We start from the raw sequence: 20,604 nt of genomic DNA on the forward strand, positions 1-20,604 counted from the left end.
GAGCTGAATAACGGCAGATGGAGTTTAATGCGGACAAGTGTGAGGTATTGCACTTCGGAAGGTCAAACCAAGGTAGAACATACAAGGTAAATGGTAGGACGTTGAGGAGTGCAGTAGAACAGAGAGATCTGGGAGTACAGATACATAATTCCCTAAAAGTGGTGTCACAAGTAGATAGGGTTGTAAAGAGAGCTTTTGGTACATTGACCTTTATAAATCAAAGTATTGAGTATAAGAGTTGGAATGTAATGGTGAGGTTGTATAAGACATTGGTGAGACCGAATTTGGAACATTGTGTGCAGTTTTGGTCACCTAATTATGGGAAGGATATTAATAAGGTTGAAAGAGTGCAGAGGTTTACAAGGATTTTGCCAGGACTTGAGAAACTGAGTTACAGAGAAAGGTTGATTAGGTTAGGACTTTATTCCCTGGAGCACAGAAGAATGAAGGGAGATTTGATAGAGGTATATAAAATTATGATGGGTATAGATAGAGTGAATGCAAGCAGGCTTTTTCCACGGAGGCCAGGGGAGAAAAAAAAGAGGTCATGGGTTAAGGGTGAAGGGGGAAAAGTTTAAAGGGAACATTGGGGGGGGGGGGCTTCTTCACACAGAGAGTGGTGGGAGTGTGGAATGAGCTGCCAGATGAAGTGGTGAATGCGGGCTCACTTTTGACATTTAAAAAAAACTTGGACAGGTATATGGATGAGAGGGGTTTGGAGGGATATGGCCCAGGTGCAGGTCAGTGGGACTAGGCAGAAAAATGGTTCGGCACAGCCAAGAAGAGCCAAAAGGCCTGTTTCTGTGCTGTAATGTTCTATGGTTCTAAATCTGCTGTAATTCTTTGAGGAAATAACAGGCTTGACAGACAAACATGAGTCATTGGATATTGTTTACTAGGATTTTCAGAAGCCCTTGACAAGCTGCTGCATATGAGGCTTCCTTCACCCCCAAACAGGGTTATACAGATTTCCCCCCTATTCCCATTTCTTTGGGCACAGCGAAGGTCAAAAGAGTTCATGTGACACATTTACACAGCTCAGTTAGGAAAATTGTGCAAAGGTGGCTTTGCTCCTGAGAGGAGAACTGAGCCACACACAACTGCTTCCCAGTACATCGACTTTAACCTGTACGAAGTGTATGAAAATGTTACGGTTTCTGGTTGAAATTGTCAGCTTTCATTCCCATTGCAACTTCACCTGATTATGTTCACTCACCATTAAATGTAGGGTCCAGTAGCCACAATCAGTTATTTCCTGTGCCCCACATACTCCACTCCATTAAATCCTATTTAACAAATCAATTATTTGATGAGAGATTAATAACATAATCTTACTGCAAAATACAACAATTATGTAACTTGTTTCATGAGCTGTAAGAGAAGTTCTTGATTGTTTCAGTGCTCAACCTTCAAAGGCAGTACAAGCTATAAATACAGACTAGTAAATTCTCCAATGCTGAACTATGAATTCTCCCCAAAAATATTTTAAAATAGAACAGAATCTTTTTTATTCAATTTAAGATTCTGCCATAATCATAAATTACATAACAGTCAATATTTCATGTTCTGTAGGACAGTTAAAAATTATGCTGTTCACTTCCCGGTTCGGTGTCATTGGAAATTCTTCAAAGGAAATGGCTGCCCAGGAAGATTAACCAAATCATGCTTGCTGGAGGCCAGGGTTCCCTTTGAATCAACACTGGCAAAGGAGAAACATGCATCATGGAGATTATTTGGTAGCTTTCATTAAGGTCTGTAGCAAATTCCACCGCTTCAGCAATAATCAAAAAACCTACTACCTTTCAGGCTCCAAAAGATTTAAGTGATTGGAGCTTTCACTTGGATTTCAGCCAGAAGCACTTAAAACAGGCAGTCACTTATATCAGCTGTAAGACTAATTCAATTCCATTATTGTGAATTACAAAGACATCAGGTTCAGTGTCTCCAGTGCTGTTATTTTGGATAATATCAGCTGTACATTGAATGTTACAAAAGTACTATAGCATTTTCTGTATAATTAGCATAATCGTCAAATCAGTCTGGTATGTTCTGTTTTCTAGATTTAGAAAAAAAGAGGGTTTTGAGTCAATATTCTGACAGGTGGAGAAATTTTTTGTTGCAAATGTTTAAATTTTAGCAAATTGTAAGTGAGCAGTAGTTCCTGCTATGAAATAAAAATCATACTTGTTACACTAGGTGAATGGCTAATACATCTTAAATCACTCTAAATATATATGAAAAATATTATTATCATAAAAAGGCTGAAGTGGTAGAATTGTCATATAGTTTCTAGAGTATAATTACATCCTGTAGAATGTTCCACTGTATCTGCCCCTCTTCTACCTCCACAGCTCTAACCATTCACTGAAAGTACTTTAATTAATATTATTTTTGCTTCTATTCTCAGTCAGTTGAGGTCTCCCAGTTCTTAGCCTTGTGGGGAGAACATCTCTCCTACTGCATTCATTCATGGTTTTAAATAACTCTATCAAGACACCTAATAACATTTCCAAGGGGAATAACCCCAGTTTCTCCAGACAACTGACCTGCCTCATCCCTGGAATTATTTTGGTTATCTCTATTGCACTGTCACCTTTTCTAAAGTGTGCCATCCAGAAATAGACAAAGATGAGGTGGTAACAGACATTGGCTTTGTTGGAGAAGCCAGAGACTGGTATAGATAGATGATTGCCTCTCTGACTGGAGGCCTGTGACTAGTGGAGTGCTGCAGGGATCAGTGCTGGGTCCATGGTTTTTTTCATCAACAGCAAGGATGATAATGTGGTTAACTGCATGAGCAAATTTGCAGATGACACCAAGATTGGGAGTGTACTAGACAGTGAATAAGGCTATCAAAGCTTGCAGCGGGATCTGGACTAGTTGGAAAAAATGGGCTGGGAAGTGGCTGATGGAATTTAACGCAGTCAAGTGTTGACGAACATGGTAGAACAAAGGGATCTGAGAATACAGGTCCATAATTCATTGAAAGTGGTGTCATAGGTAGATAGGGTCGTAAAGAAAGCTTTTGGCACATTGACCTTCATAGATCAAATTACAGGAGTTGGGATGTAATGTTGAAGTTGTATAGGATAGTGGTGAGGCAGAATTTGGAGTATTGTATGCAGTTTTGGTCACTTACCTACAGGAAAGATAAGGTTGAAAGAGTGCAGAGAAAATTTATAAAGATGTTGCCAGGACTGGAGGACTTGAGTTATAAGGAAAGATTGAATAGGTTAGGATTTTATTCCCTAGAACATAGAAAAATGACGGGAGATTTGATAGTGGTATACAAAATTATGAGGTGTATATAGATCAAGTAATGTAAGCAGGGTTTTTCCACTGAGGTTGAGTGAGCTTACAACTAGAGGTCATGGGTTAAAGGAGAAAGGTGAAATGTTTAAAGGGAACATGAGGGGAAACTTCTTTACTCAGAGAATGGTGAGAGTGTGGAATGAGCTGCCAGTGCAAGTGGTGCATGTGATTTTGATTTCAACGTCTAAGAGAAGCCCGGATAGGTACATGGTCAGGCGGGGTACTGATGTGGCTATGGTCTGGGTGCAGGTCAATGGGACTTGGCAGTTTAAATGGTTTGGCACAGACTAGATGGGTCAAGGGGTCTGTTTCTGTGTTTCATTTTTCAATGACTCCATGACGGATTGATGTAGCAGATGATTTCAGTATTCTTTTCCCCTCAACTTAAGGCATTGGCCCTCACCTACATTTCAAGCTTTAACATTTTTATTCTTACTCTAATAGTGTTCATTAACGATAGGAAGTGCTGCACTTTGAGAGGTCAAAAGGGAAAGTATACAATAAATGGAAAGACTCTTAGATGTACAGAGGAATCATAGGACACATATATCCTTCCTTGCAAGGCGGAAGGTCCAGATGGAGTACCTGGTAAGGCTCTGAAAACCTGTGCCAACCAACTAGCGGAGTATTCCAGGACATTTTCAACTTAATACTACTACGGGCAGAAGTTCCCACTTGCTTCAAAAAGGCAACATACCAGTACCTAAGAAGAATAATGTGAGCTGCCAAAATGACTATCACCCAGTAGCACTCACATCGACAGCGATGAAATGCTTTGAGGTTGGTCATGACTAGACTGAACTCCTGCCTCAGCAAGGACTTGGACCCATTGCAATTTGCCTATCGCCACACTAGGTCTTTTTTTCTTTTTCAATCTTTTTTATTAATATCAACATGATAAGGTTAATACATAGTTATTGGAATTACAAAATTACAATGAGCATAAAAGGATACACAAGCAATAAGTACAATATAGTTAAGTCTTCCCAAATCATGAATGATACAACTATCCTATAAACGAAACAAAAAAAACTAGGTATATCATGTTGAAAAAACAGAAAAGAGAAAAAAATATTATTACCCTAAGAAAAACTAATCTCACAAACTAACCACTAACTAATAAAGAAAAAAAAGGAAAATAGGGAAGGAAAAAAAAGGGCTGTTTATAGTATCTATAAAAAGACAAAGAATCATCAGTGTCCCCAACTCCGATCCTCTCAACATATATATAATCAAAACCAGAAAAACAAATAGGATTGGAACAGGGTCAAATTACATCATGTGAAAATATTGAATAAATGACCTCCAAGTCTTTTCAAATTTAATAGAAGGGTCATGTATGACACTTCTAATTTTTTCCAAATTTAGATATAACATAGTTTGAGAAAACCAATGAAATATGGTAGGGGGTTTAATTTCTTTCCAATTCAACAAAATAGATCTAGCCATTAATGTAAGGAATGCAATCATCCGACAAGCTGAAGAAGATAAATGAATTGACTCTATTATTGGTAAACCAAAGATTGCAGTAATAGGATGAGGTTGTAAATCAATGTTCAATACTGTGGAAATAATATCGAAAATGTCTTTCCAATATTTTTTCAAAAGCGGACATGACCAAAACATATGAGTTAAAGAAGCTACCTCAGAATGACATCTGTCACATATAGGATTTATATGGGAATAAAAATGAGCCAATTTATCCTTGGATATATGAGCCCTGTGCACTATTTTAAACTGTATCAATGAATGTTTAGCACATATAGAGGATAAATTAACTAATTGAAGAATTTTATCCCAATTCTCAATAGGGATAGTAAGGTTAAGTTCTCTTTCCCAATCATTTTTAATCTTATAAAAGGCCTCAATGTATTTTCATAATTATATTGTAAACATTTGATATTACACCTTTCTGAAAAGGATTTAGTTCTAACAATTTCTAACAAAAGAGACAAGATTTGGAAAGGTAGGAAGTACAGTGTTTAAAAAATTCCTAATCTGTAAATATCTAAAAAAAATGAGATCTAGGCAAATTATATGTGACTCTGCCTTCAGAGCAGGCGACAAGGCAGCCCTAACAACAGTAAGGGCCAAACTGTCCCGGGCCATCAGAGAGGCAAAATGTGCACATGCCCAGCAAATCCACAGCCACTTCCAGGACAGCAGCGACACACGACACATGTGGAAGGGCATTCAGGACATCACCAACTACAGGACAACATCACCTGACTGTGCGGGTGATGCCCCCTTCCCAGATGTGCTGAATAACTTCTATGCTCATTTTGAGGCGGAAAATGACATGGCGGCGAGGAAGTCCACCCCTCCTCCAAATGACCAGGTGCTGTGTCTCACCGTGGCTGATGTGAGAAGAAGCCTGTGCAGGGTCAACACACGGAAGGATGCTGGACCAGACAATATTCCTGGTAGAGTGCTTAGAGTATGTGCAGACCAGCTAGCAGATGTTCTCATTGACATCTTCAACATCTCCCTGAGCAGCACCACCGTTCCAACGTGCTTCAAGGCCACCACCATCGTCCCCATGCCGAAGAAGTCTTCAGTGTCCTGCCTAAATGACTACCATCCCATTGCACTTACATCCATCATCATGAAGTGTTTCGAGAGGCTCATCATGAGGCATATCAAGACCCTGCTGCCCCCCTCACTGGCCCTCCTGCAGTTTGCATACTGTCTCAACCGCTCAACAGACGACGCCATTGCCATCACCCTCCACCTGGCCCTAACCCACCTGGACAAAAAAGACATGTACGGTCGAATGCTGTTCATAGACTTCAGTTCAGCATTCAACACAATCATCCCTCAGAAACTGATTGGAAAGCTGAGCCTACTGGGCCTGAACACCTCCCTCTGCAACTGGATACTAGACTTCCTGACTAGGAGACCTCAGTCAGTCCGGATCGGAGGCAGCATCTCCAACACCATCACACTGAGCATGGGGGCCCCCCAGGGCTATGTGCTCAGTCTACTGCTGTACACTCTGCTGACCCATGATTGTGTTGCAACACATAGCTCGAACCACATCATCAAGTTTGCCGATGACACAACTGTGGTGGGTCTCATCAGCAAGAACGATGAGTCAGCTTACAAAGAGGAGATGCAGCAGCTAACAGACTGGTGCAGAGCCGACAACCTGTCTCTGAATGTGAACAAAACGAAAGAGATGGTTGTTGACTTCAGGAGGGCACGAAGCGACCATTCACTGCTGAACATTGACGGCTTCTCAGTAGCAATCGTTAAATCACCAAATTTCTTGGTGTTCACCTGGCTGAGAATCTCACCTGGTCCCTAAACACCAACTCCATAGTGAAGAAAGCCCAGCAGTGTCTCTACTTTCTGCGAAGGCTGAGGAAAGTCCATCTCCCACCGCCCATCCTCATCACATTCTACAGGGGTTGTATTGAGAGCATCCTACACAGCTGCATCACTACCGGGTTTGGATTGCAAGACCCTGCAGCGGATAGTGAGGTCAGCTGAGAAGATCATCAGGGTCTTTCTTCCCGCCATTATGGACATTTACACTACACGCTGCACCCGCAAAGCAACCAGCATTATGAAGGACCCCACACACACCTCATACAAACTCTTCCTCCTGCCATCTGGGAAAAGGCACTGAAGCATTCGGACTCTCACAACCAGACTATGTAACAGTTTCTTCCCCCAAGCCATCAGACTCCTCAATACCCCGAGCCTGGACAGACAACAACTTACTGCCCTCTATTGTGCCTATTGTCTTGTTTATTATTTATTGTAATGCCTGCATTGTTTTGTGCACTTTATGCAGTCTTGGGTAGGTCTGTAGTCTAGTCCAGTTCTTTTCTCTGTGTTGTTTCACATAGTTCAGTGTAGTTTTTGTACTGTTTCATGTAGCACCATGGTCCTGAAAATCACTGTCTCATTTTTACTGTGTACTGTACCAGCAGTTATGGTCGAAATGACAATAAAAAGTGACTTGACTTATATATTATTATTCTTTTTTTATTTTATTTATTATTTTTCATCTTTTCTTTATTATGTATTGCATTGAACTGTTGCTGCTAAGTTAACAAATTTCACGTCACATGCTGGTGATAATAAACCTGATTCTGATTCTACAGTTCCTAAAAGTGGCGACACAAGTAGATAAGATTGGTATAGAAGGCGTATGGTTTGCTTACCATCATTGTCAGGCATTGAGTATAAAAGTTAACAAATCACATTGCAGCTGCATTAACATTTGGTTTGGCCACATTTAGATTTTTGTGCAGTTCTGGTCACCGCATTACAGGACATATGTGGAGTCATTGAAGAGGGTGCAGAAGTTATTTATCAGGATGCTACCTGGATTGGAGAGTATATACTATAAGGAGGTTGGGAAGACTTGGAATGTCTTCTCTGGAAGCAAGGAGAGAGATAATCTAGGTTTATAGTTATGACATCATTGTACATAACCTCTTATGCATGGTAGAAACTTCATATACTGGACGGCATAGGTTTAAGGTGAGAGGGGGTAAGTTTAAAGTTTACCAAACATCTTCAGTTTGGTAAATTGAAACATTTTTTTTCTTACATAGAAAGTGGTAAGTGTCTGAAACACACATCCAGGGGAGGTGATGAGGTAGATATCACACTGATGTTTAAGAGGCCTTTAGAAAGGCACATGAAAATGCAGGGAATAGAGAAGGACAGGGGCCTCTTGAAGGCGATGGGATTAGTTCAATTTGGTATTGTGGTGGATCTGTTCTGTGCTCTAACCAGATGGCTTCATAAACATAGGGTTCACCTGGCTCGTCTTACCAGAGATATTCACTTTGTTCTATCCATCTGCCTCTCCCACTCTCTCTGCAAGTTAAAATCAACCTGTTTTCACACCTTGCCACTTCTGATAAAAGGGACTTGATCTGAAACATTAACTCTGCTTCCCTCGCCATTGATGCAGCCAGAACTGCTGAGTGTTTGCAGCATTTTACATTTCCAGTTATAAACAACATACCTCTAATGAATTCTTGCAAGATCCCCCAATTATTCCTTGATTGTTTCTTGAACTTCCCCACAACTGAGTTTAATCTGACTACTGTTGACCAAATTTGAATAAGGATTCAACGATTATAATTTTCCTACCTCAGACACCACCCTAAACTGAAGATGTTTGGACTCAAGGCCAATTCCCGAGCTCCCACCCACAACACCTGACACAATCTTGGCTCCTCCCCTCTTCCCCCCCCCCCCACCATCTCATTGAACAGTTATACCTGGGACATAGAAAAAAAAAACATAGACCTTCTCCCTTCTCCTGCACTCCGATGCTCCTGCTTTACTGTCTCCATAGAGTTAAAGCCAAGGTCCAAGACTATATTTTCCACCACTCCACATTCACACCACCTCACCCAACTCAAGCTAGAGGTGCAAGCTCTCTCCATCTCCACACCTGAAAACAGACGGACAGACATACTTTATTGATCCCGAGGGAAATTGGGTTTCATTACAGCCGCGCCAATCAAGAATTGTGTAGAAATATAGCAATATAAAACCATAAATAATTAAATAATAATAAGTTAATCATGCCAAGTGGAAATAAGTCCAGGACCAGCCTATTGGCTCAGGGTGTCTGACACTCCGAGGGAGGAGTTGTAAAGTTTGATGGCCACAGGCAGGAATGACTTCCTGTGACACTCAGTGTTACATCTCGGTGGAATGAGTCTCTGGCTGAATGTACTCCTATGCCTAACCAGTACATTAGGGAGTGGATGGGGGACATTGTCCAAGATGGCATGCAACTTGGACAGCATCCTCTTTTCAGACACCACCATCAGAGAGTCCAGTTCCACCCCTACAACATCACTGGCCTTACAAATGAGTTTGTTGATGTCTGTTACCCTCAGCCTGCTGCCCCAGCACACAACAGCAAACATGATAGCACTGGCCACCACAGACTCGTAGAACATCCTCAGCATCGTCTGGCAGATGTTAAAGGACCTCAGTCTCCTCAGGAAATAGAGACGGCTCTGACCCTTCTTGTAGACAGCCTCAGTGTTCTTTGACCAGTCCAGTTTATTGTCAATTCGTATCCCCAGGTATTTGTAATCCTCCACCATGTCCACACTGACCCACTGAGGTCATCGGTGCCTTAGCCCTCCTCAGGTCCACCACCAGCTCCTTAGTCTTTTTCACAGTAAGCTGCAGATGATTCTGCTCACACTATGTGACCAAGTTTCCCACCGTAGCCCTGTACTCAGCCTCATCTCCCTTGCTGATGCATCCAATTATGGCAGAGTCATCAGAAAACTTCTGAAGATGGCAAGACTCTGTGCAGTAGTTGAAGTCCGAGGTGTAGATGGTGAAGAGAAAGTGAGACAGGACAGTCCCCTGTGGAGTCCCAGTGCTGCTGACCACTCTGTCTGACACACAATGTTGCAAGCGCACGCACTGTGGTCTGCCAGTCAGGTAATCAATAATCTATGACACCAGGGAAGCATCCACCCGTTTCACTGTCAGCTTCTCACCCAGCAGAGCAGGGCGGATGGTGTTGAATACACTGGAGAAGTCAAAAAACATGATCCTCACAAAGCCCTCATCTGCAGGAAGAAAAGCAGCAACTGATGAAAATCACTGAGTCATCTGCAGGTCAGAATGCACTGATGTTTGTGCATTTGGCTAATCCTAGGCAAGGTATAATAATATCATGAGGAAGTGGAAGATCAAGTGGAATATTGATACCCATCAAATGCAAGTCAGCTTGTTATAGTCTCTGTGAGGAAGCAACAGTCTGTTCTCATTAAATGTTTTCTTAACCCTACAGACTTCACCCATTTGATTCAGATCTTACCCACTCTGTGAAGCAATGATTCAGTTAACCAAATCAGCACATCCTTTTGCATTATACTTTTATCTAGCTTCCCTTTAATGTATCTGTGTGCTTCTCCTCAAATAAACCCTATGGTACACCAATTCTGCACTCTGGAGCAAGGGATTTTCTTATTTCTGATTTAATAGATCATTAATATATGTCCACAAAGCAACACCATTGGTTAAGTTCATCATGTACAGATTACACAGAGATAATCCTTCTGCTACTTTTAACACAGGGATGAAAATAGGTTGGATATCAATAGAAGCACTTTGACTTTGACCTAGAGTTTCTACTGAATCAATTATTTTCTGTGCTTCTGTTCAAGTCATCCATCAGCAGCTTTCTACTTTTAGAAATTGTACCCCATAGATTCCAGAAATGCACAATAAACTCAATCTTCCCAGTAATAGATCATTAGCCACAATCTGACTGTGAAGCTTTACATCTCAAGCTGTTGTTAAGAAAGCTGCAAAGTTGACAATGATCTCTCAGAACACCAGCAAGGCTGTAACAGGTGGGTCTGAAAATCAAGGCTAAATTCTACTCCCGAATGATAGAATTAAAACCCTTTTCCCCTAGCAGCTGCAAGAGGCATGAGGAAATTAGATAATGGAATAGCCTTGACCTAATTACAAACCTACAGCACTTATACTTCTGAATTCAGCTCTTCACCTGAGTTATCTCACTCAGGGAGTCAGTAAGGAAGACTAGAGATTGGAAGCTATCCCTGAGAGCATTTGTAAAAACTGATTAGTTTTCAATGATGGTGCAGGGGGAGTTAAACACATGGACTGATAACTAACAGCCATACCTCTTGTACGGACAATTGGAAAGGCTTATATCAGATCTCAATGGTTTGACTAACTCGTGCCTGTTTGACCTAGTGCTGAGCCCCCATTAATGAGATCACTGTGTGCAGCTGGTGCTGACTGATTTGAGCCTCCACATGGGGAGCAATTTGATAAGTGGCTCAGAACAGTGGAAGCTAGCTTTTAAAAAGTGAGGTATACATTCAAGAATTGGTGCAAGTGCAACTAGGTACTCTACAACCCAGGAGATATTCCACAGCCTCTGGTTGCTACACTGAGGTCTGAGAGGAAAGTAGGTGTGATCTCTCTAGTTCTTCCAGCACAGGTGAAAGTTGTCAGAAGCTGATCGTTCATTGGGTGATGCTTCAGATCAAACATTGGAAGGCCAAGAGTGGGAGGAGGGGACAATTGGAAAAAGGTGGGTCCCCAGAGCTGAACAGTTAAACCTCGTGACCCTTGCAACACATGACACAGCTTAACTGTTGGAACCAAGTAAAACCATTCAGCCTGTGACCTGCTGTTTGATCTCCCAATTTGCCCACTCTGCACACTTCAAACTGCAGCTTTCAGCACCTTCTCCAACACAGCACTCAATATTATACATCTACTTGAACCTTGCAACCTACAGGCTCTCCAGTGCTGAACAATATGGCCAGATTTTGATTAAACTGCTCACACCATACATTCATAAACAAATCACACCTATTGTCCTATCAACAGCAAATGCATAGAACATAGAACAGTATGGCACAGGACCAGACTCTTCAGCCCACCAAAACAATTAAATTAGTAATTAAATGACTAATTTATCTTTTCCCCCTACAGAGTGTCCATATCCTTCTCAAGAGAAAATCTGCAGATGCTAGAAATCCAAGCAACACACACAAAATGCTGAAGGAACTCAGCAGCCCAGCCAGCATCTATGGAAAAGCGTACAGTCAACGTTTCAGGCTGAAACCCTTCAGCAGGACTGGAGAAAAAGATGAGGAGTAGAGTTAAAAGTTAAAAGGGGAGGGAGAAGCACAAGGTGATAAGTGATACCAGGAGGGAGAGGGTAAAGAGCTGAGAAGTTGATTCCTGGAAGTGACACAGGGCTGGAGAAAGGGGAATTTAATAGGAGAGGACAGAAGCCCTGGAAGAAAGAAAAGGGGGGTGGAGCACCAGAAGGAAATGATGGGCAGGTAAGGAGATAAGGTGAGAGAGGGAAAACGGGATGGGAAATGGTGAGGGGGGGGGGGGGCCTTATCGGAAGTTCAAGAAATTGATGTTCATGCCTTCAAGTTGGAAGCTACCCCTGCAGAATATTAGGTGTTGCTCCTCCAACCTGAGTATGCCCTCATTGCGACAGCAGAGGAGGTCATAGATAGACATACAGGGATGGGAATTGGGAACTGGAATTAAAATGGGTGACCACTGGGAGATCCCACGTTTCCTGGTGGACAGAGCATAGGAGCTCAGCAAAGCAGGCTCCCGATCTACATCAGGTCTCACTGAAATACAGGAGGCCACACTAGGAGCACCAGACACAGTAGATGATCACAGGAGGATGATGGACCTCAGCCCAAAATGTCAACTGTTTACTCTTTTCCATAGATGCTGCCTGGCCTGCTGAGTTGCTCCAGCATTTTGTAAATGAATTTTCTGCTGTTTCCTGATCAGCAGATGCTTTACTGTTAAAAGTATTTTTAAATCTTTAAAAACATAAGATGTCTTTTCTCAAATTCCTGCAACCAGACTGTTGAATATTTACAATTACCTTCAATTTTCAGTTCATCATATAGATCTTTGCTTGTTTCATGACCTGCATACCATTAAACAGCATATGTTCATTCCCTTGCTGATAAATCCATTCTTTCAATACACAATCAGGATCTTTATTTTTCACTTTATGCAGTGTTTTTCAGTGTCTCATTAACTTCTGTCCATTACATATGTGAGGTCACTTCTCAGAACTCCCTGTGATATGCAGGGACCTGCACATCACCTGGGAACCTTTCCCGCAAGTCAAGTCAAGTCACTTTTTATTGTCATTTCAACCATAACTGCTGGTACTGTACACAGTAAAAACAAGACAATGTTTTTCAGGACCATGGTGCTACATGAAACAGTACAAAAACTACACTGAACTACGTAAAACAACACAAAAAACTACACTAGACTACAGACCTACCCAGGACTGCATAAAGAACACAAAACAGTGCAGGCATTACAATAAATAATAAACAAGACAATAGGCACAGTAGAGGGCAGTAAGTTGGTGTCAGTTCAGACTCTGGGTATTGAGGAGTCTGATGGCTTGGGGGGGGGGGGGTAGAAACTGTTACATAGTCTGGTCGTGAGAGCCCGAGTGCCTTGGTGTCTTTTCCCAGATGGCAGGAGGGAGAAAAGTTTGTATGAGGGGCGTGTGGGGTCTTTCATAATGCTGTTCGGTTTGTGGATGCAGCGTGTGGTGTAAATGTCTGTAATGGTGGGAAGAGGGACCCCGATGATCTTCTCAGCTGACCTCACTATCCGCTGCAGGGTCTTGCAATCCAAGATGGTGCAATTTCCAAACCAGGCAGTGATGCAGCTGCTCAGGATGCTCTCAATACAACCCCTGTAGAATGTGGTGAGGATGGGGGATGGACTTTCCTCAGCCTTCGTAGAAAGTAGAGATGCTGCTGGGCTTTCTTTGCTATGGAGCTGGTGTTGAGGGACCAGGTGAGATTCTCTGCCAGGTGAACACCAAGAAATTTGGTGCTCTTAACAATCTCTACCGAGGAGCTGCTGATGTTCAGCACCTTGTGGAATTTTCCATTTGCGACATCATGTCAGCACTCAAAAAATTTTGAATTTCAGAGGTTTTCAGATTTTAGAATTCCAGATAAGAGATACTCAACCTATATAAATATATAATATAAATATCAATATATAAATAATGAAAAAAAAGAGTAAAATACTGAGGTGGTGTTCATGGGTTTACAGACTTTTAAGAAATCTGATGGCCAAGGGGAAAAAACTGTTCCAAAAATGTTGAGAGTGCATCCTCAGGCTTGTCAGGCAAGAAGAGGGCATGTCCTGGATGGTGAGGGTCCTTATTGATGGATGCCGCCTTTTTGAGGCATTACTTTCTGAAGATGCACTTGAAGGTAGGGAGACTAGTGCCCATGATGGAGCTGGTTGAGTAATCTCTCTGCAGCTTTTTGCAATCCTTGGCATTGGAGTCTCCGTACCAAGTGTTGATGCAACCAGTCAGAATGCTCTCCATAGTACATATATAAAAAATTCCTAGTATTTGCTAACATACCGAAATCTCCTCAAAACTCCTGAAGAAATATAGTCAATGGAACACTTTCTTCAAGATAGAAGTAATATGTTAGACCAAGGATAGATCCTCTGCTATGTTAAAGCTGAGAAATTTGAAGCTGCTCACCCTTTCCACTGCTGACCCCTCAGTTAAGTCCAGAAACAGTTCCTTAGTCTTATTCACGTTCAGTGCAAGGTTGTTGTTACAACACCACTCAATCAACTAATCCATCTGACTCCTGAACACCATCACCATCATCTGAGATTCTACCAGCAGTATGTCATCAAAGAATTTATTGATGGTTTTGGAGCTGCGCCTATTCACACAGTCATGAGCGTAGAGAGTAGAGCTGTGAGCTATGCATGCTTTCTTGTGGTTCACCAATTTTGACTGATAGCATGAAGTAGATCTTATTTCCAATCTGCACTGACTGTGGTCTCCCTGGGAAGTCAAGGGATCAGTTGCAGAGAGATGTGCAGAGGCCCAAGTTGTCAAACTTGGTTATTGGTACTGAGGGATTGACGATGTTGAATGCTAAGATGTATTCAAAAACAGCAGTCTGTCCAGGTGGTCCAAGACCGAATGGAAAGCCAGTGACACTGCATCCACTGTAGGCCCTGTTGTTGCAGTAGGCAAATTGCAAAAGGCTCTGTCTGAGCTTTGAATGTAGTCAATGATGGGTGATTCTAGTGAAGTCCTACATGTACAACTCTGTTGAGATAAATCTCTCAAATCATTCTGAACAGCTAAGTAATGTCCAGTTCCAATCTCTACAATTAAAGGAAACAATATTTTAAAAATGTCGGGGAGAAGAAAAAGATAGTAAGGTTGTTTGCACCGTTAGGGATTAACAGAAAGAGGTGGAGAACTTCTTAAATGCATTTATTTTAATGCTAGCAGCATTGTAAGAAAGGCGGATGAGCTTAGGGCATGGATTGATACTTGGAAATATCATGTTGTAGCTATTAGTGAAACATGGTTGCAGGAGGGGTGTGATTGGCAACTAAATATTACTGGATTTCATTGCTTCAGGTGTGATAGAATTGGAGGGGCAAGAGGGGGAGGCGTTGCATTGCTTGTCCGAGAAAATATTACAGCGGTGCTTTGGCAGGATAGATTAGAAGGCTCAGCTAGGGAGACTATTTGGGTGGAATTGAGGAATGGGAAAGGTGTAGTAACACTTATAGGGGTATATTATAGATCACCTAATGGGAAGCGAGAATTGGAGGAGCAAAGTTGTAAGGAGATAGCAGATATTTGTAGGAAGCACAAGGTTGTGATTGTAGGAGATTTTAATTTTCCACACATAAACTGGGAAGTCCATTCTGTAAAAGGGCTGGATGGTTTGGAGTTTGTAAAATGTGTGCAGGGTAGTTTTTTGCAGCAATACATAGAGGTACCGACTAGAGAAGGGGCAGTGTTGGATCTCCTGTTAGGGTATGAGATAGGTCAGGTGACGGAGTTATGTGTTGGGGAGCACTTCGGGTCCAGTGATCACAATGCCATTAGTTTCAATATAATTATGGAGGATTGGTCTGGACCCAGGGTTGAGACTTTTGATTGGAGAAAGGCTAACTTTGAGGAGATGCAAAAGAATTTAGAAGGAATGGATTGGGACAATTTGTTTTATGGGAAGGATGTAATACAGAAATGGAGGTCATTTAAAGGTGAAATTTTGAGGGTACAGAATCTTTATGTTCCTGTTCAGTTGAAAAGAAAGGTTACAAGTTTGAAGATAGATAGATAGATAGATAGATAGATAGATAGATAGATAGATAGATAGATAGATAGATATACTTTATTCATCCCCATGGGGAAATTCAACATTTTTTCCAATGTCCCATACACTTGTTTTAGCAAAACTAATTACATAAATTTCAAGGTTTTCAAGGGATACTGGAAACTTGGTTCGGAAAAAGAGTGAGATCTACAGTAAATATAGGCAGCATGGAGTAAATGAGGTGCTCGAGGAATATAAAGAATGTAAAAAGAATCTTAAGAAAAAAATTAGAAAAGCTAAAAGATATGAGGTTGCTTTGGCAAGTAAGGTGAAAATAAATCCAAAGGGTTTCTACAGTTAAATTAATAGCAAAAGGATACTGAGGGATAAAATTGGTCCCTTAGAGAATCAGAGTGGACAGCTATGTGTGGAGCCAAAAGAGATGGGGGAGATTTTGAACAATTTCTTTTCTTCGGTATTCACTAAGGAGAAGAATATTGAATTGTGTAAGTTAAGGGAAACAAGTAGGGTAGTTATGGAAACTATGACGATTAAAGAAGAGGAAGTACTGGTGCTTTTAAGGAATATAAATGTGTTTAAGTCTCCAGGTCCTGCCAGGATATTCCCTAGGAACTTGAGGGAAGTTAGTGTAGAAATAGCAGGGGCTCTGACAGAAATATTTCAAATGTCATTAGAAATGGGGATGGTGCCAGAGGATTGGCGTATTGCTTATGTGGTTCCATTGTTTAAAAAAGGGTTCTAAGCGTAAACCTAGCAATTATCGGCCTGTCAGTTTGACATCAGTGGTGGGTAAATTAATGGAAAGTATTCTTAGAGAGGGTATATATAATTATCTGGATAGACAGGGTCTGATTAGGAACAGTCAACATGGATTTGTGCGTGGAAGGTCATGTTTGACAAATCTTATTGAATTTTTTGAAGAGGTTACTAGAAAAGTTGACGACGGTAAAGCAGTGGATGTTGTCTATATGGACTTCAGGAAGGCCTTTGACAAGGTTCCACAAGGAAGGTTAGTTAGTAACGTTCAATCATTAGGTATTAATATTGAAGTAGTAAAATGGATTCAACAGTGGCTGGATGGGAGATGCCAGAGAGTAGAGGTGGATAACTAACCACAAAATACACTGCAGATGCTGTGGTCAAATCAACACATACAAACAAGCTGGATGAACTCAGCAGGTCAGGCAGCATCTGTTGAAACGAGCAGTCAACGTTTTGGGCCAAGACCCTTCGTCAGGACTCTGCAGTCAACGTTTCAGGCCGAGACCCTTGGTCAGGACTCTGCAGTCAACGTTTCAGGCCGAGACCCTTCGTCAGGACTGAGCAGTCAACGTTTCCGGCCGAGACACTGACTGCTCATTTCAACGGATGCTGCCCGACCTGCTGAGTTCATCCAGCTTGTTTGTAAGAGGTGGATAACAGTTTGTCAGGTTGGAGGCCAGTGACTAGAGGTGTGCCTCAGGGATCTGTACTGGGTCCAATGTTGTTTGTCATATACATTAATGATCTGGATGATGGGGTGGTAAATTGGATTAGTAAGTATGCAGATGATACTAAAATAGGTGGCATTGTGGATAATGAAGTAGGTTTTCAGAGCTTGCTGAGAGATTTAGGCCAGTTAGAACAGTGGGCTGAACGATGGCAGATGGAGTTTAATGCTGATAAGTGTGAGGTGCTACATTTTGGTAGGACTAATCAAAATAGGACATACATGGTAGAAGGTAGGGCATTGAAGAATGCAGTAGAACAGAGTGATCTAGGAACAATGGTGCATAGTTTCCTGAAGGTGGAATCTCATGTGGATAGGGTGGTGAAGAAAGCTTTTGGTATGCTGGCCTTTATAAATCAGAGCATTGAGTATAGGAGTTGGGATGTAATGTTAAAATTGTACAAGGCATTGGTGAGGCCAAATTTGGAGTACTGTGTACAGTTCTGGTCACCAAATTATAGGAAAGATGTCAACAAAATAGCGAGAGTACAGAGGAGATTTACTAGAATGTTACCTGGGTTTCAGCACCTAAGTTAAAGAGAAAGGTTGAACAAGTTAGGTCTTTATTCTTTGGAGCATAGAAGGTTGAGGGGGGACTTGATAGAGGTATTTAAAATTATGAGGGGAGATAGAAAGAGTTGATGTGGATAGGCTTTTTCCATTGAGAGTAGGGGAGATTCAATCAAGAGGACATGAGTTGAGAGTTAATGGGCAAAAGTTAAGGGGTAGCACGAGGGGGAACTTCTTTACTCAGAGAGTGGTAGCTGTGTGGAATGAGCTTCCAGTAGAAGTGGTAGAGGCAGGTTCTATATTGTCATTTAAAGTAAAATTGGATAGGTATATGGACAGGAAAGGAATGGAGGGTTATGGGCTGAGCGCAGGTCGGTGGGACTAGGTGAGAGTAAGCGTTTGGCACGGACTAGAAGGGCCGAGATGGCCTGTTTCTGTGCTGTAATTGTTATATGGTTATATCTACATCAGCTTTCTTACTGCCCAAATTTCAATGACCTTGCCTCCCATTTCTAAACTTTTACAGCATCATTGAATCAAGAGAGCACTGAAGGAGACTGCACTGGCATCAATTCTGTGACAGCTTATTGGTCAGCATTCCAGTCAAGCTCATTACTCTTCTCTTTCTCTACAGCCCTCAAAGTGCTGATCTAATTCCCTTCTGAAAGCCCTAACCCTGGGACAGATCAGCCTGAACCTTGTTGACTAGCAGGTCAGCTTTGGTTTTTCTCTTGTTCCTATAACCTTGTGTTATCAATATACTTCCACTATCTTTATAGGCACTCAGTTCTGGGTCATTGTTAATGGTGACAGCTTCACTGTAGTTACCCTACCTAAACCTACTGTTATCACATAAAATTTACCAGATCTCTCAAGCTCCTTTACACAAAAAAAGATCTTCTCAATTAAAAAACTATTGCGTAAACCTGATCAGAAGGTGAATCTCATTTCTCATTATAATCTATACATTAATTGACCAGAGGCACCAATCCACACTGACCCCTGGTGTTTGTGCCTTGTCGCGGCAGGACACCTTGCACGCTCTGACAATCCTCAAGGTCTGCACCGTTGTGGACTTGAACACCAGGTAGGTTTGACCTTCTCATTTGATCTGAGGAGGTGGGAGGAGAAGTCAGACAGTCAGACCAAAGTGATATCCTGGTCCTCCAAGTTGAAGGTTAGGCATAGGGCAGTAATAGCAACATTAACCACATCATTGGGAAAGGCTGTGAGGCCAGACAGAGAAGGCGCTGCCATCCTTTTGGAGCAGAATAGAGCTGAGGTAAGGCCAGAGAACCAGACTGAAAAGAAAATGGAATATCATCTTCTGACTGAGCTCTGAGAAATGACAATGATGAGCAAACATTCTTCTCAATGCCTTAGTAGAGCTGCCAGAATAATCAAAAACCCCACCCACTCCAGACATGAAGATCAGCAATAAATGGGACAAAGGAGTCATCAGATGCCACGGTAGCGGAGCGGTTGGCATGACACTATTACAGCTCAGGGCATCAGTTTAATTCTGGTGCTGTCTGAAAGGAGTCTCTATATGTCCACTCCGTGGAATGCATGGGTTCTCCCAGGTGCTCTGGTTTCCTCCCAGTCTGAAGACACACTGACACTGAACAGGCTGATTGGTCATTGTCCTGTGATTGGGTTAAGTTTAATTCATTGATTAGGGGCTGCTGGGACGGCATGGCTCAAAGAGCTGAAGAACTACACTCTACGCTGTCTCTAAAATAAATAAATAAATCCATAAACGGAGCACTGGGAAACATGTTCAGGTTGTAGGCAGTGGAAGGCAAGGATTACACTCACCGTACAAAATGGCACAGAAACCAGAGGAACCCTGAAGGATCATGTTCCATGCAGTTCAGCAAGCTCATCAGGCGGTCAACAACAGTATCCTGAGAGCAAACACGAAGTACACTGCAGATGCTGTGGTCAAATCAACACATACAAACAAGATGGAGGAACTCAGCAGGTCGAGCAGCATCCGTTGAAACGAGCAGTCAACGTTTCGGGCCGAGACCCTTCATCAGGACTGAAGAAGGAAGGAGCAGGGGCCCTATAAAGAAGGTGGGGGGAGAGGGGAAGGTGCCAGTGAAAGACTGTGTTCCCCTTGTCCTCACCTACCACGCCACCAGCCTCCGGATCCAGCATATTATCCTCCACAACTTCCGCCACTTTCAACAAGACCCTACCACTAAGCACATCTTTCCCTCTCTACCGCTCTCCGCTTTTCGCAGGGATCGTTTCCCTCCGCGACTGCCTGGTCCACACATTCCTCCCCACAGATCACCCACCTGGCACTTATCCCTGCAAGCGTAAGTGCTACACTTGTTCCTACACCTCCTCTCTTACCACCATTCAGGGCCCCAAACAGTCCTTCCAGGTGAGGCAGCACTTCACTTGTGAGTCTGTTGGCATCATCTATTGCATCTGGTGCTCCTGGTGCGGCCTCCTCTACATCGGTGAGACCCGACGCAGACTGGGGGACTGCTTCATCGAGTACCTCCGCTCCATCCGCCACAACAGATAGGATCTCCCGGTTGCCACTAACTTCAACTGCTTCACATTCCCATTCGGATATGTCCATACATGGCCTCCTCT

General features: G+C 42.3%; 1 protein-coding gene and 1 long non-coding RNA gene across 6 annotated transcripts in view; one reads left to right on the forward strand and one right to left on the reverse strand.

The window, feature by feature from the left end:
* The window catches only part of aifm3 (AIF family member 3), a 254,504-nt gene that overhangs the window by 160,884 nt on the left and 73,016 nt on the right, over nt 1-20,604 (forward strand). The window lies entirely within an intron of this gene.
* LOC140738224 (uncharacterized) overlaps nt 1-20,604 on the reverse strand; it is a 203,174-nt gene that overhangs the window by 53,956 nt on the left and 128,614 nt on the right. For both annotated transcript variants that reach the window (XR_012101337.1, XR_012101336.1), the window contains exon 3: nt 1,217-1,286. This is a non-coding gene — a long non-coding RNA (uncharacterized lncRNA). The remainder of the gene's footprint in view (nt 1-1,216; nt 1,287-20,604) is intronic.

The sequence above is a fragment of the Hemitrygon akajei genome, chromosome 14 (assembly GCF_048418815.1).
Source record: "Hemitrygon akajei chromosome 14, sHemAka1.3, whole genome shotgun sequence".
Lineage (NCBI taxonomy): Eukaryota > Metazoa > Chordata > Chondrichthyes > Myliobatiformes > Dasyatidae > Hemitrygon > Hemitrygon akajei.